Source organism: Bos mutus, chromosome 10 (genome assembly GCF_027580195.1).
Source record: "Bos mutus isolate GX-2022 chromosome 10, NWIPB_WYAK_1.1, whole genome shotgun sequence".
NCBI classification, from domain to species: domain Eukaryota; kingdom Metazoa; phylum Chordata; class Mammalia; order Artiodactyla; family Bovidae; genus Bos; species Bos mutus.
This window is the reverse complement of record NC_091626.1, coordinates 8891611-8907451: the sequence shown is the minus strand read 5'-3', so window position 1 is coordinate 8907451 and position 15841 is coordinate 8891611.

Below are 15841 nucleotides of genomic sequence, written 5' to 3'. Positions count from 1 at the left end.
TTGCATCAGTAAACTATAGTCTCACCTCCCTCTCTTCTTAAAGAAGCTAGCCAACAAATAATGCTGAAATTGTAATGCACTCTATGCCTGATTAAAAAAGCTTTCTGTATGAAAAAGAAATGTTACTTAACATTTCCATGAAATAGACATCATGTGTCAAAAGAGATCAAGTTTTTCTAATACAGAAGTAATCATCACATGTTAATATAAAGAAAAGGTTTTCGTATCATGAGATGTTTTACCTTGATTTTCAACACGACTTGGAGAAAGGTGAAGGAACAGAATTTTTTTCCTTTGCAAATTGGACATATGGAAATAAGTAATGGGGATAATTGGGTAAGTTTATTTCCTGGAAAAATGTTCTAAGTGTATCTTTCTGGTTTTTCATTTGCTTGGTAATCAGGCCCTACATGATTGTCAAATTTCCTTTCTGATCACATTTAACTTTAAGTTAATGATCCATTTCCTTTACCAGTGGTATTAGTGGGTGACTCTTCCAACGTAACACAGTCACACAGACCAGCAGTTTCTGCGGGTGAAGCAGGTCACGGAGGCTTTCCAATTCACGCTGTAGTCTATCCTCAATTAGGTACTTTGAAGAAGTTGTATATAACTTTAAGAACTTCTACAATTTTGACATCCTAGCTATCTGTGCTTTCTCTTTATTGCTTTTGTCTTCATAGAAAAGTTGAAAGAAGAAAACAAGGGATACATAAGTACTCTTCACCTAGTTCACCAAATATTTATATTTTGTCACATTTTTCTCTTGATACATATATACTGTTTTGTTTTTTTTAGTTTTTAATTTTTTTTTCCTTCAGTTTTATTGAGATATACTTGACATGCAGCAAGACTGCACTCTCAGCGCAGGGAGTTGGGTTCAATTCCTGGTCAAGGAACTAGATCCCACCTGCTGCAACTAAGACCAGGCACAGCCAAATAAATAGTGAAAAAAGACCTTCATAAATATTAATACAAAAGCCTTGTTGAAAACTATACAAATAGAATTTAGCAATGCATAAAAACCATTATATATCATAATCAACCAAAGATGCTAGGCTCCTTCCATGTTCAAACATCAGTCCAGATACAAACATACTTTTGAAAAGACTTTTTTTCACCCAATCCACTTGAAAATAAGTTGTCGATATCATGACATTTTACCCATAGGTGTTTCAGCATACATCTCTGGGAAAAAGTAGGACTTTATCCCGCCTATCCAAAATACCGTTATGATACCTAAAAAGGTGACATTAGTTCAATAATACCATCTAGTGAACAGAGTCCATATCCTCATTCTACTAATTGTCCACAAGATATTTCTCATGTTGTTGCTTTTTGAATGCAGGATCCAATGGTGTTTTGCACTTTGCATTTGTTTTTTGCATCTCTAATATTTTTTATCCTAAAGTAGTTCCCCTGCCTTTCTATATGCATAACAGAATTTTTTAAAGTGTACAGGTCTATGCGTTCTGTCTTAATAAAAAAAATTTTGGAGAAAAGAGTAAAGATAAATGGACCACATGTTACTTCTTCTATTGCCAGTGCCTGAGAAGAAGCCTAACTACTGGGCCTAACTTCTTTAGCTTGGCAACTTGACTTAATAATATATCAAAAATGTTGATAAAAAGCAGAAATCCTATGTTTCTCTAATAACAAGAAATTGGGAATGCTGGGATTTAAAACTAGCCATGAGCACAGAGATCATTAAGATTTCCCTGAATCTGCTTAACTATTAAAGATAGTGTTCGAATATTTGAGCTGGAAGAAACTCAGATGCAAATTAAGTAGCTAAATTCCTTATTTAGCAGTAAGGGAAGTGAATCTCAAAAAGTCTGTAATTTGTCAAGGTTACACCACCAGTTAATTGTAAATGTGGAACTAGAAATAAGATGTCTTGATTTCCAATATCCTCATGTCCCTGATTCTCTCATTATCTTCTCTGCCATCATCTTCCATCCCTTTTATCTCTTTTCTTTTCTAATCCTTCCTTTCCTCTTTTTCCATTCGTCTTTCTATCAAGCAAACAATAACAGATCTTTTTTAAAAAACAAACTAAAAAAACAAAACCAAATCACTTCTGGGACTTTCCTGGTGATCTAGAGGCTGAGATTCCTGCTCCCCTCCCCGCAGGGAGCCCAGGTCCCATCCCTGGTCAGGGAAGTAGATCCCCCATGCCTCAGCGAGGATCCTACATTCCACAGTTAAGACTTGGCACAGTCAAATAAAAAACAAACAAACAAAACCCAATTCACTTTTGTTACACTTCAGCCAGATTTTCTCAATAGCAGCCCCACTGGCGTTTTGGGCCGGGTGTTTCTTTGTGATGGAGCATTGTCCAGCGCATTGTAGGATAGTTAGCGGCGTCACTGGAGTCTATCCATTTGGGGCGAGTAGCACTCCTTTCTTTGTAACAATCAAAAATGTCAAATATTTGCGGGTTTGGGGGATGGGGTTGTGGGGACAAAATTATCCCTGATTGAGAACTCCTGCCAAGTGCTTCTTTCTTTGGCAGTGGTTCTTGTTTTATTTACCAACTCTGCTTTTACTACAAGTCAATATGAGTTCAAAATTTTATGGAGTTGTGATCATAGCATAGATGCAATGTTATTCTATTTTTTCCACTTGATTTGTAGTAAGTATTTTCACTGTTGCTGTATGACACAGACATTTGTTGTTTTTATCTACCCTGCTCCCTCTTCCAGCAACAGGACCCCTTTGTCTGTTGTGGAATTGCATCTCCTTTAGTCATTTGATTCTAGGGTCCTTCCTCCAGGCACAAGTGAATCAAGCCTGACCAGTCATAATAATCCTTTTCCAAAGCCACATGGTCAGTCTCAGTGACAGGCATATCACCCAAACTGGGCCAGTCAAAGCCCTTTCCTGTGAATTTGCTAGAAGACTCTATTTCATCTGGGTTACCAAAACTGTGACTTTGTAACATTGGAGCTCCCTGCAGCTATGTCATCAGCTTATCTGCAGTTCAAGAGAATGAAGCCAACAGAGACAGAAAGCAGGGGCTGAAAGATGGGAGAGAAAATCCTGATGGTATCATTTGAGTCTCTATATCCATTCACATTTAAGGGCAGTGAAATCCTTGTCAATAACTCTCTCCCACCCCAAGCCCCTCCCCTTTTTTTTCATTCTTTTACTAAGATGGTTTAACAAGGATTTCTTCACTTGCAACAACAACAGCAAAAAGTCCTGATTAAGAAAATAGTATTCAAGTTGTGGTGCCATGATTTCCCTAACTGTTCTGCTAACATTGAACTTTAAAGTGATTTGAGATATTTTTTCCATGATAAATACAGTGTTCTTTTTCAGTGCCTTTTGAATGACTTCTAGTAAATTTTCCATTAGTTTCCTCAAACGTGGGCCCTTGGTTTGAATTCTGAACTACAAGATTTAAAATTGAATGATTTACCATCTAATTTAAGGCCATTTGGTTTTGCTTTATTCTCTTTTGCTTTTATACTTCTATTGCAATCATTCCATCTGTGCTTATACCAACTGTTGTGGCAGTATCTGCCCAGCTGTATGGGCACATTTGAAGGCAGTAGTGTGGTATGTCAGTGGTTTAGGAAATTCTTTATGGTACTGTGAAGATTTATTTCTGACTCTTGTAGGACCTGCTTTATGATTTCTTTTAACTATTAACTGCAAGGCCAATATTGTTCAATTTTAAGTTTTTAAACTTTTACAGTCACTTAAGGTACGATACTACTCTATTATCCTAATGTCTGTGAAAAATGTCTCTGACTGTTTCACTCCTATGAAGTCTATACGTACCTGCTTTACCTGCATAAATTAGCTTTTCCACATCTTAAAGTCTAGCACAAATGTTAGTGCCTTCTATGCGATTTCTTTTACCACTTCCTCCAATTTGTTTCCACCTCTCATTAGTAAATTTACCTTTTACCTAGGAGAGTTGATGCAATAATGGGGGTAGTGCCAATTTAGGTAGTCAAGTATACCTTGATTGTAATAGTCATGGACTTGCCTTTCAGAGAATAGTAGGTCGCAATATACTACACTACAAAATATATTACCATCAAATTTATGGATGCATAATTTACAACACCAACAATTTAGGAGCAAATCAATGTTCAATATTAGGGGGCTAATTTAATGAAGTATGATATAGCCATAAATGGAATACTATGTAGTTGGAAAAAAGAACAAATAAGTTTTATAAACACTGATACATTTCCAAGATATATTATTAAGTATCTGAAGAGATGATATAATAAGGTAAAAATTTTGGACCCGAAGTCTGGTCTATGTTCAAAGACTGGCTCTGCTATTTATTAGTTGTGCAAACTTGGGCAAATTTCTTAAGCCTAGTTCCTCAGTTTTTTCACCTATGAAATGAGGATGCTAATGGTAGCTATGGTTTTTCCAGTAGTCACATATGGATGTGACAGTTGGACTATAAAGAAAGCAGAGACATTACTTTGCCAACAAAGGTCCATCTAGTCAAGGCTGTGGTTTTTCCACCGGTCATGTGTGGATGTGAGAGTTGGACTGTAAAGAAAGCTGAGTGCCAAAGAATTGATGCTTCTGAACTGTGTTGTTGGAGAAGACTCTTGAGAGTCCCTTGGACTGCAAGATCCAACCAGTCCATCCTAAAGGAAGTCAGTCCTGAATATTCCTTGGAAGGACTGATGCTGAAGCTGAAACTCCAATACTTTGGCCACTTGATGTGAAGAGCTGACTCAGTGGAAAAGACCCTGATGCTGGGAAAGATTGAAGGTGGGAGGAGAAGGGGATGACAGAGGATGAGATGGTTGGGTGGCATCACTGACGTGATGGACATGAGTCTGAACAAGCTCCAGAAATTGGTGATGGACAGGGAGGCCTGGCGTGCTGCAGTCCACAGGGTCGCAAACAGTCAGACTGAGTGACTGAGCTGCACTGAACTGAATGGTAACTGCATCACAGGACTGTATGAGAATCACATGAGTTAATATATGCCAAGCACTTAGAAGAGTGTCTGTCACTGTTGTTGCTGTTTAGTTGCTAAGGCGTGTCTGACTCTTTTGTGATCCCATGAACTATAGCCTGCCAGGCTCCTCTGTCCATGGGATGTCCCAGGCAAGAATACTGGAATGGGTTGCCATTTCCTTCTCCAAGGGATACTCCCAACCCAGGGATTGAACCCACGTCTCCTACATTAGCAGGTGGATTCTTTACTGCTGAGCCACCAGGGAAGCCCAGAGAGTGTCTGGCTTATAGTAAAACAGCAGGATTATAACAATGGGGTGTTAATGATTGGTTTTGAATTATTTAATATAACTAATAAAGTAAAAATTAATCTTTTTAATATACTGAAATAATTTGAATATATTCATCTTTTACAATATATGACATTTTCAACACTACCACCTTGTGTATTACACAGATTCATGTAGAGGGTTATCACTTCTTTTTAAGGAAAAAGGAAAAGGTCTTGTCTTTCAGAAAAAGGCTTGGCTTTTCCTCAATTTTGTGCCAAACATGATCTCCAGCACATGCCATATGCAAGCTCCATATGTATATATTGACTACATTAATAAAACATTCAGATTGCTCTCTGCATATAGAATCTTCAGAGCTTTCACACTTTAAGGAGTTTAAGAAGATATCTAATGGAGCTGATTCTATAATTTCAACATTTAGGAACAAGTCTAGAGATTTTGTTAACAAAGAAGTTAGAAAGTTTATTTATACCTGGAGGAGCAGTATCCTGAAAGCATTTTCTTTTCCTTTAAAAAAAACAGTTTTATTTTTAAATGAGGAAAAGAGCTAATACTTTTTAGGAACTTTGGGTCTGAGAAAGATCAAAACTTGCCTGACTTTGTACATCTAGCTGGTGACGGAGTCAGGGTTCAAACCCGGATCTAGTTAATTGTTCTTTCTGCCGCAAGAGGGAGGCAGAAAGGAAAGCTACATTCACTGACTTTGTAAGTAAACCTCAGAGAAAAGAAATGAGGAAGAGGTTTTCACTAGATTTTTACTTCAACTGAACTTCACTTTGCTGAGCACATGCCCTAGGTATCTAAACTTCTTTCAAAACTTAGGACTAAATAAAAACACTCAATATATTAAGAATATGAGGAAAAATACAACAACAAAATCATTTTGTGTAACTTAACCCTTTGCCTCTGAGATTAAGCCCCTCTGAAATTCTTAAATAAGAGGATGATAAGTGGCCTAAAGGTTCCCCTTGTGATATTTAGTGATAATAGTTTCTCTCTAGTCTTCTAACATCATTTCAAATAAATATTAGTCATTGTCTAGAGTTGGGCTTATCACATTGCATTTTCCAGAGCAATTTCATTATAAAATATAATAATGAAATCATGGCATTTTCAAAGCGTAAATTTACAAGTGTGTACCGTTTTAGAAAACCTGAAATGTGAAAATCCCCAAATACTTGATACATTAGAGAATTGCATAAATTCAGTTACAGAAGGGTTCTTCATGTTTCCAAATAATTGATCATGGGGTTTCTTTAAACAGGAGGGCATTATATCTCATATTCATTTGGCAAAAGAAACTTTGTAGTCTATTGGGAAAATTGTTCTCTTTAACCCAATGCAAAGCCTTCAGAGGGGTTTGTATTGCAGAGAGAGACACAGATAACTAAAAGACTCAGCTGTCCCAGACAGTTCTATTACTAATGGGAGTGAGAATAGAAGGCAAGAGCACTGTTAGGATGGGTGGACAGGGAAGACCTCTGCTTGGGTGATATTTGAGTGAACAGCTGAATAGAATGAAGCCTGAATAAAGCTGAAGGCATCAGGCTTTTGAAGACCCAGTGAAACAATGTTCTTTATTTCACTGAGTAAGTAAGGTCTCCTGGGTCAGAACGAACTTGCTGGATCAAGGGACAATACACCGACTGTCTGGAGTGCAGTAAACTAGGGGGAGCGGCTCACAATGAAGTCTTTAGATATGAGTGAGGATCATGCAGAACCACAGTAAGCACATGGAGCTAATTTCAATCCTGCATTTTTTTTCTGCAAGTTCATTTTTATTTTTATTACACACCACAGACATGTACACTAACCAGAGAGTAGGATGATTCTTTGTACTCTAAAACCACAGGAAACATATTTCCATCTAACCTCTTTTTTCTGATATTGGAGTGGCACTTCAGATTACCATCTTGGAACTGGTTTAGGGCAAAGTAAAAGAAACCATGGAAGGCAACGGATATATAGCATAATCACGAAGCTATTTTTGGACGTTAGTGGTAACAAGCTGATTGAGAATAACAGGGCTGTGCAGTATTCAAAATTCTATTACTCAGGTATTTATTTTGTTGTTGTTGTTTAGTCGCTAAGTTGTGTCCAACTCTTTTGAGACCCAAAGGTCTATAGCCCATCAGGCTCCTCTGTCCATGGGATTTCCCAGGCAACAATACTGGAGTGGGTTGCCATTTCCTTCTCCAGGATTCTGAAATTTCTAAAGAGCTCAATAAATGGAAAATCTTTGCTATTAGAGAACAAATTATTGTTTCCTTCATAACTCAAATTTAAATATTTTTTTAAGTGGGAGCACTTAGAAAAATGCTTGTGAAATTTGAGCCTTCACTAACCCTGTGAAATTTAAATTCTGCTAAAAACCAGAAGAGAGTCACTTTCCAATTATAAAGGCTGCTAAAACTATTTATGTAAATTTACTTACTGTTTCTAGTCTAGATTTAGAAAGTCTTTTTTACTGAGAGTCTTTTTTACCCCAATTCTTAACCATCCTCAATCCTGAAAATATTTTCTGAAAATTTACTCATTTTGTGGTTTATTTTTCAGCAATCTGGAATTTATTTTTAGATAGTAATAACGCCTAAATATATTCAAATCTTAATTTCTAGAAGCTATGAATGTTACCTTATAGGGCAATAATGACTTTGCAGACATGATTAAAGTTTTTGAGATGAGGAGATTAACCTGGATTATCTTGTTGTTTAGTCGCTAAATCATGTCTGACTCTTGCAGCCCCATGGACTGTAACCCGCCAGGATCCTCTTTCCATGGGATTTCCCAGGCAAGAATGCTGGAATGGCCATTTCTTCTCCAAGGGATCTTCCTGACCCAAGGATCGAACCCACGTCTCCTGCATTGGAAGGTGGATTCTTTACCACTGAGCCACCAGGGAAGCCCCTAAATTACCTAGGTAGGTCCTAAATATTGGGTTGGCTAAAAGTTCATTTGGGTTTTGTATAAGATGTTATGAAAACACTTGAACCAATATAACTCGAACGAATTTTTGGCCAACCGAATATAATCACAAACGTCCATGTAGGAGTGAGGCCGAGGGAGTTTGTCATAGATTGGAAGAAGGCAAAGTAAAGTCAGAGCAGAGAGTTTTGAAGATGTTATGCTTCTGGCCTTGAAGATTAAAGAAGGGCCAAGAGCCAAGGAATGAAAGGAATGCAATCTAGCTGCTAGAAAAGGCAAGGAAGGTCTTAGGTCTTATCCCTGGAGCTCTGGGAGGAGTGGCCCTGCCCATACTTTAGAATGTACCCCTTCATTCTGGTGGCACTAGTGGTAAAGAACCTGCCTGCCAATGCAGGAGATGTAAGAGAAGTGCGTTCGATTCCTGGGTTGGGAAGATCCCCTGGAGGAGGTAATGGCAACCCTCTCCAATATTCTTGCCTGGAAAATCCCATGGACAGAGGAGCCTGGCGGGCTACAGTCCATGGGATCACAAGGGCCACAGTCCATGGGATTGCAAAGAGTCGGACTCGACTGAGCTACTAACTCTACTACTACTACCTGGACTTCAACCTTCTGAGCTCCAGAAGTGCAAGAGATTAAACTTATGTTGGTTTAAGCTGCTAGATTTGTGGTAATTTGTTACAGCAGTCATCAGAAATGAATACAGAAATCCAACTTAATTTTTCACCCTATAGCTAACTAATTAATTGTCCCAGTACCATTTATTGACTAATACATTATTTCATAAGTGTTCTGAAATGTTACCTTTATCATAATGTCAATACTCACTCAGAGTTAGTTTATTTCTATTTTATCAATCAGTCTATTGATTCTTGAGACACTACCAAACTTTTAAACTGCAACAACTTTATAGTACATTTATGTGAGTAGAAGGGTAATTCCTTAATCATGCTGTACTCCTCCTAACGTTCATCTCCAGTTTCTTTCTTCAAGCTGTGTTTATTCATCCAGATAAACTTTAGGTTTAGTTTGTCTGGTAAAAAAAGTTTGAATTTTGATGGTAATTGTGTTAAATATTACAGGTCCACTTTCCTATCCAGAATCATAGACTCTCTTCTCAGGTGTTTTCCCCACTGTCCACCCTTTGGTAAAATGTTATAGTTTTTCTTCACTTATGTCTTATAAACTTCTAAGGCTTATTTGTTGCTACTGTGGAATAGGGTCTTTTAAAATTACATTTTATAAGTGGATATTGGTGTGTGGGATTGCTATTGGATTTTGAATCTGGCCACTATGCTGAATCAACATAAAGGCCTATTTTTTTTCTCTTAGATTTTCCAGCAAGATAATCATATTATCTATAAATATTGTAATTTTTCTTTTCCACTACCTATTTTTTGTGTATCTTTCTTATTGTATTAGCTAGAATTGATAGTATTAAATTGTGATGCTGTTACTAGGTATATCTATTCTTTTTCTGACTGTAGCTGGAATAGTTTTGTGTTTCACTATTAAGTAGTAATGTGTTTTACTCTGTATGTTTGTGGAAATATTTTAACATAATCTATACATACAACATTTATGTAGTAGTACTCCCTTATCCGGGCTTCCCACATGGCCTAGTGGTAAAGAACCCGCCTGCCAATGCAGGAGATGTAAGACATGATGGCTCCATCCCTGGGTCGAGAAGATCCCCTGGAAGAGGGCATGGCAACCCACTCCAGTATTCTTGCCTGGAGAATCCCATGGACAGAGGACCCTGGTGGGCTACAGTCCATAGAGTCACAAAGAGTTGGTCACAACTGAAGTGACTTAGTGCACACTCCCTTATCCACCGTGGATATGTTAAAAAAAAAAAACCCCAGTGGATGCCTAAAACCATGAGTAGTACTAAACCCTATGATTTTTTTTCTATGCGTGCATAACAATGATAACATTTAACTTAGGCACAGTAAGAGAATATCCAAATTGTCAGCAACATTACTCCTGCACGTCCATTATTAAGAACAATAAGGTTTACTTAAAAACAAGCCCTGTGATACTGATAACCAAGATTGCTACTAAGCGACCAATGAGCAGGTAGGGTATATAGCGTGGAAATGCTAGACGAACATAATTCATGTCCTGGACAAAACAGAGTGGGACAGCACAAGATTTCATCGTGTCACTCAGGCTAGCATGCAACTTCAAATGCATGGCTGTTGATCTCTGGAATTCTTCATCTAATATTTTTGGATTGTGGTTGACTGCAGGTAACTGAAACCATGGAAGGCAAACTGTGGACAAATGGGGACTTCTGTATATGCACAATAATGGTGACACCACTTCTTCCATTTCCTGGGCTATCAAGCATTTCTTTAAGTCAGGAAAACTGATTCAGTATTATTAAATCCATTTCTAATATCTATTAATATATATACTAAGTATAATTAGTTTTTTAATGTTTAAGGTTCTTTTATTATACATAAAACCTACTGGCTAGTTTTAGGTTTTCCTTTAATATTAGTTTAGCATATTACTTAGAAAGGCTGTATGTCTCCTTATTTGGTATTAAAAAATCAGGCTTGGATATTAGTAATACTGCTGCTGCTGCTGCTGCTGAGTCGCTTCAGTCGTGTCCGACTCTGTGCGACCCCATAGACGGCAGCCCACCAGGCTCCCCCGTCCCTGGGATTCTCCAGGCAAGAACACTGGAGTGGGTTGCCATTTCCTTCTCCAATGCATGAAAGTGAAAAGTGAAAGTGAAGTCGCTCAGTCGTGCCTGACTCTTAGCGACCCCATGGACTGCAGCCTACCAGGCTCCTCTGTCCATGGGATTTTCCAGGCAAGAGTACTGGAGTGGGGTGCCATTGCCTTCTCCGTTAGTAATACTAGTCTTACAAAATGAATTTGAAAGTGCTTTGTCTTTTTAAAAATTCAGTAATAGTTGAATATAACTGAAACTGGAAATCATTTTAGGCCTGATAGAACTATATTGGTTTAGTATCTTTCTAGTGGTAGATTTTTGACAACTTTAAAATTTTTTTCTATAATTATTTAGTCTATTCATGTTTCCTACTACTTTTTGAACCATATTTTATAGCTTATATTCTCCCAGAAAATAAAGAGAAAAGGTTAACATTTACTATCTATAATGTGCCTACAAATAAAAAAGACCTATAACTCATTTGAAAATAAGCAAATGTCAACTCTACATAATTAAAAGAAAAAAAATCATTTAATGTATGCTTTAACTCCATCACATTTGGAGTAATTATATAGTCCTGCTTCCCTGGGAAAGGCCTAGTTTACACGTGTTCTTTCAGTAAAATTATGACTAGTTCATAAAGAGTCTTAAAAGTTTGAAATTTGGACAATGCATTATTATATGAACATCACCAACTCAATGGACATGAATTTGAGTAAAACTCTGGGAGATGGTGGAGGAGAGATGAGTCTGGCGTCCTGCAGTCCATGGGATCACAAAGAGTCAGACATGACTTAGCAACTGAACAACAATTAAAACAGAATTTAAACAGTAATAAGGATCTTATTATTTATACTTTGCCCATGAGTTTAACAAATGTTAAAACGATTTACGGTATTCATTGCTGGAAGGGGTATGATGAAACAGAGGAATATTTGTAGAAGAGATAATTGGAATCCTCCTTTTGGCTTATAAATTTGGCACTATCAAAAGTTTTAAGTGTGTACATCACTGGACCTAGCTATTGGACTTCTGGGATCTTACTTTATGGAAAAACTGATGCTAGTGTACAAACACATGTATGGGCGATGTTATTGTATAGGCTACTGACTAAACAAGTAAAAGTGTGTCCACAGAATGAAATATTACATATATGTTTTAAAAAATGAGGCAGCCATATAAATTGGCACTGGAAGATCTCCATAATACACTAAAAAAAATAAGATGCAGACTGATAATACAGTTTTAACTGACATTTGGTAAAATATACACATGTATAATTTGTTTTTCTATGCTTAGAAAATAAGTTCAAAAATATGTATATACCAAATTTAACATGTATTATCATGGGGGTTCAAATGAACAGAAACTGAAATTAGACAATTCAATAAAGATTTTATGAAAATGTTAGGGAAAAAAACATTTTGAAAAAACAGCATGGTTAACAATGATCCTGAGATTCTATATATGTCAATAGGAGACAGAAAAAATTGGTTTGGGCTTGGTAACAGAGATCAAAGAATAATTTGGTTCTATTAGAGCTGAAGTTTCTTCTGGTTAGAAGCATGGCCTTTCTCCTGTTAGAAAATATCACAACTATATGTAAGATTTTTGAATTCTGAAGGAATGTGAGAGCTTGACCTCAACCTATGTAGTTACTATTTTTGTGTATTTTTGTACATTTCTGTAAGAATATTTCTGTAACAATCTTAGAATCTTAAGGCATAAAGGAATTCAAGTCTTCTCTTGTCAATTCTCTAGCATCTTTTCAGTGATAAAGTTTCATCTGTTTTTCCAAAGAATATTTATTTTGCACCCTATACATAAGAATCCAGAGAAAAATTACCCCAAAAGTATTTTGAGGAATATATAATCATAATACTCACACTATTTAAGGACAATGTAAAAAATTGTACCTCAATTTCCTATACTAGTCTGCATGAAAAAATTAAAATATTACCAAATAAAATCAAGCAGTGAATTAAACATAACAGACTCAAGAATAAAGAACTTAAAATCCATAAGAAAAGCAAACTACTCAATGTAAAATCAAATAAGTATGTTCATGTGCAATTCTCAGAAAACAAAATGCAGATGGAACAATAATTTTAAAAGGTACTCAGATTCATTATGAATATGAAAATGAAAATGAAGTATAATAAAACAATATTCATACCTATCATATTGATGATGATGAAAACTTTTAAGAAAGTGTTAGTGAGAATGTGAGGAAAGAAGATCTCTCATGCATTGCTGTGGGAATGTAAACTGTTAAAATTATATGTTAGTTGCTCAGTCGAGTCCGACTCTTTGTGACCCCATGGTCTGTCCATGGGATTTCCCAGGCAAGAATACTGGAGTGGGTTTCCATTCCCTTCTCCAGGGAATCTTCCCAACCCAGGGATCAAACCTGGGTCTCCAGCATTGCAGGCAGATTCTTTACAGTTTGAGCTACCAAGGATAGCTCCGGTAAAATTATATTGGAGAACAATTTAGGATATTCAGTAAAGGTACATATAATGTACAATCAAGACATTCTATGCCAAGAAATATATGCCAAAGATTCTCTAGGGTATGCACGTATCAGTGTCCTCATTTCACAGATCAGTGAAACGAACGCTTAGCTTCTTTTACTATTAAATGAACTAATATATGTAAATCATTTATATGCCTGGTACATATTAAGCCATTTATTTTTTTTTAATAATTTTATTTACTTATTTAAATTGGCTGTGCTGGGTCTTTGTTGCTGCTTGGGCTTTTCTCTAGTTGTGGCAAATGGGGACTGCTCTCTAGTTGCAGTGCATGGGTTTCTCATTTCAGTGGCTTCTCTTGTTGAGGGGCATGGGCTCCAGGGTGTGCAGGCTTCAGTTGCTGTGGCATGTGGCTCAGGAGCTGCAACTCCTGGGCTCTAGAGCACAGGATAGTTGTGGCCCATGGGCTTGGTTTCTCTGCAGCACGTGGGATCTACCCAGATTAGAGACTGAGCCCGTGTCTCCTGTATTGGCGGGCGGATTCTTTACCACAGAACCACCAGGGAAGCCCTAAGCCATCTATTAAGCATATATCATCATCATCAACATTATCATCATGAATAATCAGCTGTAGATTAAATTTCATAGCTCGATCAATATCATCATTATTGACAACAACACATTTTAAGTGGTTCATTGTCTCATCCCTGGAGGGATATTCAAACATGAATAAAAAACCTGCCACGTTTTGATCAGAATATGAAATATGGAGGGCATTCTTCTCTCTCCATTAGAGGGCCTAGAACTGCAGTCATGCTTGTTTCCAATGTAACAGTGTGGCTTTTCTTTTTAAAACTAAACTCTTATTTTTTGTTAAAACTTTATTTCTTAGAAGTTTTAGATTCACAGCAATATTGAGAGGAAAGTATAGAGGTTTCCCATATATGCCCTGCCCTTATACATGCGCAGCCTCCTCATTACCGCATCTTCATTAGAGTGGTCATTTGTTACAACTGATGAACTTTTACTGACCCATCATTATCACCCAAAGTTCACAGTGTCCATTAAGGTTCACCTTTGGTGTTATTCATTCTATGGGTTTAGAGAAATGTATTCCAGTATGTATTCATCATCATGGTATACAATGTATTCTCAATGCCCTAAAAATCCTCTCTTCTCTGCCTATTCATCCCTCCTCTCCCCAAATGAATCCCTGGCACCCAGATGCTTTTACTGTCGTATAGTTTGGCATTTTCCAGATGCCATATAGTTGGAATCACAGAATATGTAACCTTTTCAGATTGACTTCTTTCACTGGCATGCATGCTCAGTTGGTAAGTCATGTCCAGCTCTTTGTACCCCATGGATTGTAGCCCACCAGGCTCCTCTGTCTATAGGTTTTCCCAGGCAAGAATACTGGAGTAGGTTGTCATTTCTTTCTCCAGGGGATCTTCTCGATCCAGGGATTGAACCTGTATCTCCAGCATCTTCTTGTAGATTCTTTACCACTAAGCCCCCCGGGAAGCTCCTCTTTCACTTTGTAATGTGCATTTAAGATTCCTCCACGTCTTTTCACGGCTTGATAGCTCCTCTCTTTTTAGTGCTGAATAATATTCCACTGTCTGGATGTGCCACATTTTAGTACACATTCACCCACTAAAGATACATCTTGATTGCTTACCATTTTGGTGATTATGAATACAGATGCTAAAAACATCTGTGCATGCTTTTGTGTGGACACGTTTTAAACTCCTTTGGATAAATACCAAGGGGCACAATTGGTGGATTATATGATAAAAGTATGTTTAATTTTGTAAGAAACTGCCAAACTATCTTCCAATGTGGCTGTACCATTTTGCATTACCACCAGCTATAAATCAGAGTTTCTCGTGCTCTATATCCCCATCAGCATTTGGTGTTGTTATTGTTATGGACTTTGGTAATTTTAGTAGTAGTAGGTATGTGTTGTTGTTTAGACAGTAAGTCATGTCCTACTCTTTTTTGAGATCCCATGGCCTGTAGCCCGTCAGGCTCCTCTGTCCATGGGATTTTCCAGGCAAGAATATTGGAGTGGGTTGCTATTTCCTTCTCCAGGGTGTTCTTCCCCACCCAGGGACTGAACCTGTGTCTCCTGCCTTGTAGGTTTTACTGCTGAGCCATCAGGGAAGATATTAGTGATATCTGATTATTGTTTTCAGTGTGGCCATTAGAGGACATGAAGACCACATTCTGATCCTTATACAACACTTCGGACCTGCCCCATGCACTGGCCCTCTGGGTTGTGTTTCACTGTGTGTGTGTGTGAGCCGCTCAGTCGTGTTTGACTCTCTGCGACCTCATGGATTGTAGCCCACCACGCTCTTCTGTCCATGGAATTCTCTAGGCAAGAATACATTCCCTTCTTCAGGCGAACTTCCGCACCCAGGGATGGAACCCAGGTCTCCTGCGTGGCAGGGGATTCTTCATCTTCTGAACCAACAGGGCTTCCCTGTGTTTCACTAGTCCCCTTACAGTTTCTA